Genomic DNA, 3,370 nt, shown 5'->3' with positions numbered 1-3,370 from the left:
TGACTGGTAGCCCTTACCACACGACTCCCTGGGTCAGACCACACGACTCCCTGGTTCAGACAATAGAGACATGACTGGTAGCCCTTACCACACGACTCCCTGGGTCAGACCATAGAGACATGACTGGTAGCCCTTACCACACGACTCCCTGGGTCAGACCACACGACTCCCTGGGTCAGACCACACGACTCCCTGGGTCAGACCACACGACTCCCTGGTTCAGACCATAGAGACATGACTGGTAGTCCTTACAACACGACTCCCTGGTTCAGACCATAGAGACATGACTGGTAGTCCTTACAACACGACTCCCTGGTTCAGACCATAGAGACATGACTGGTAGTCCTTACAACACGACTCCCTGGTTCAGACCATAGAGACATGACTGGTAGCCCTTACCACACGACTCCCTGGTTCAGACCATAGAGACATGGCTGGTAGCCCTTACCGCACGACTCCCTGGGTCAGACCATAGAGACATGGCTGGTAGCCCTTACCACACGACTCCCTGGTTCAGACCATAGAGACATGGCTGGTAGCCCTTACCACACGACTCCCTGGGTCAGACCATAGAGACATGGCTGGTAGCCCTTACCACACGACTCCCTGGGTCAGACCACACGACTCCCTGGGTCAGACCACACGACTCCCTGGGTCAGACCATAGAGACATGACTGGTAGCCCTTACCACACGACTCCCTGGGTCAGACCATAGAGACATGGCTGGTAGCCCTTACCACACGACTCCCTGGGTCAGACCATAGAGACATGACTGGTAGCCCTTACCACACGACTCCCTGGTTCAGACCATAGAGACATGGCTGGTAGCCCTTACCACACGACTCCCTGGGTCAGACCATAGAGACATGGCTGGTAGCCCTTACCACACGACTCCCTGGGTCAGACCACACGACTCCCTGGGTCAGACCACACGACTCCCTGGGTCAGACCATAGAGACATGGCTGTGTGTGTGTGTGTGTGTGTGTGTGTGTGTGTGTGTGTGTGTGTGTGTGTGTGTGTGTGTGTGTGTGTGTGTGTGTGTGTGTGTGTGTGTGTGTGTGTGTGTGTGTGTGTGTGTGAGTTAATGCCTGGGCTTAAGCTCACTGGGCTAACACAGTCTTTGTGTGAGGGACTGAAGAGCGTGCAGAGAAATGTTGTGTTCAAGCATTTCATCTCTTTGCTGTCGTGTCAATGATGAGGGGTCTGAAGAATGCATGCACAGCTATTCCCATGCGACAGACACACACACACACACACACACACACACACACACACACACACACACACACACACACACACACACACACACACACACACACACACACACACACACACACACACACACACACACACACACACACGGGGGCGTTCTGGCCCGGAGGTGCTGTCGTGATTAGGAAGCGAATAATTGTATTTTACAGAGATCTGATGCGTGTCTGCCACACGCACCCGTTCACGCTCCAACACACGTAATACACCATGTGTCCTCAACACAGACCACAGTAGAGGGGATTGTGCGGTCAAATACATACACACGCTACTCTCTGAACGTCAGACTCTTAATGTCACTGACTGGGCATCGAGCCTGGGGGGGCCTGTGTGCTATTGTGTTAGCCCACTGAGCTAAAGGCATCAACTCTGTAATCTAACATGTTTCTTTAGGTCTCAGGCAAAGTTGCTCATCACCTGAATCTATTCACCAATCATGTCTCAGTAAACACACATCTACCTGCCCTCCTCTACCCAATCAGTCCCATGTCTCAGTAAACACACCTCTACCTGCCCTCCTCTACCCAATCAGTCCCATGTCTTAGTAAACACCTCCCTCCCATGTCTACCCAATCAGTCCCATGTCTTAGTAAACACACCTCTACCTGCCCTCCTCTACCCAATCAGTCCCATGTCTTAGTAAACACACCTCTACCCAATGCCCTCTCTCCACCCAATCAGTCCCATGTCTTAGTAAACACACCTCTACCTGCCCTCCTCTTAGTAAACACCCAATCAGTCCCATGTCTTAGTAAACACACCTCTACCTGCCCTCCTCTACCCAATCAGTCCCATGTCTCAGTAAACAACCTCTACCTGCCCTCCTCTACCCAATCAGTCCCATGTCTCAGTAAACACACCTCTGCCCTCCTCTACCCAATCAGTCCCATGTCTCAGTAAACACACCTCCACCCCTCCTCTACCCAATCAGTCCCATGTCTCAGTAAACACACCTCCACCTGCCCTCCTCTACCCAATCAGTCCCATGTCTCCAGTAAAGTCCCACACACCTCTACCTGCCCTCCTCTACCCAAATCAGTCCCACTGTCTCAGTAAACACACCTCTACCTGCCCTCCCCTACCCAATCAGTCCCATGTCTCAGTAAACACACCTCTACCTGCCCTCCCCTACCCAATCAGTCCCATGTCTCAGTAAACACACCTCTCTCTACCTGCCCTCCCCTACCCAATCAGTCCCATGTCTCAGTAAACACACCTCCACCTGCCCTCCTAAACACACCTACCCAATCAGTCCCATGTCTCAGTAAACACACCTCCACCTGCCCTCCTCTACCCAATCAGTCCCATGTCTCAGTAAACACACCTCTACCTGCCCTCCCCTACCCAATCAGTCCCATGTCTCAGTAAAACACACCTGCCCTCTCAGTCTACTCTGCCCTCCCTGCCCTACCCAATCAGTCCCATGTCTCAGTAAACACACCTCTACCTGCCCTCCCCTACCCAATCAGTCCCATGTCTCAGTAAACACACTTCTACCTGCCCTCCCCTACCCAATCAGTCCCATGTCTCAGTAAACACACCTCCACCTGCCCTCCTCTACCCAATCAGTCCCATGTCTCAGTAAACACACCTCCACCTGCCCTCCTCTACCCAATCAGTCCCATGTCTCAGTAAACACACCTCCACCTGCCCTCCTCCACCCAATCAGTCCCATGTCTCAGTAAACACACCTCTACCTGCCCTCCTATACCCAATCAGTCCCATGTCTCAGTAAACACACCACCACCTGCCCTCCTCTACCCAATCAGTCCCATGTCTCAGTAAACACACCTCCACCTGCCCTCCTCTCCCACCCAATCAGTCCCATGTCTCAGTAAACACACCTCCACCTGCCCTCCTCTACCCAATCAGTCCCATGTCTCAGTAAACACACCTCCACCTGCCCTCCTCTACCCAATCAGTCCCATGTCTCAGTAAACACACCTCCACCTGTCCTCCTCTACCCAATCAGTCACATGTCTCAGTAAACACACCTCCAGCTGCCCTCCTCTACCCAATCAGTCCCATGTCTTAGTAAACACACCTCTACCTGCCCTCCTCTACCCAATCAGTCCCATGTCTTAGTAAACACACCTCTAC

The sequence above is a fragment of the Oncorhynchus keta genome, chromosome 10 (assembly GCF_023373465.1).
Source record: "Oncorhynchus keta strain PuntledgeMale-10-30-2019 chromosome 10, Oket_V2, whole genome shotgun sequence".
Lineage (NCBI taxonomy): Eukaryota > Metazoa > Chordata > Actinopteri > Salmoniformes > Salmonidae > Oncorhynchus > Oncorhynchus keta.
Note: the sequence above shows the minus strand (reverse complement) of the source record.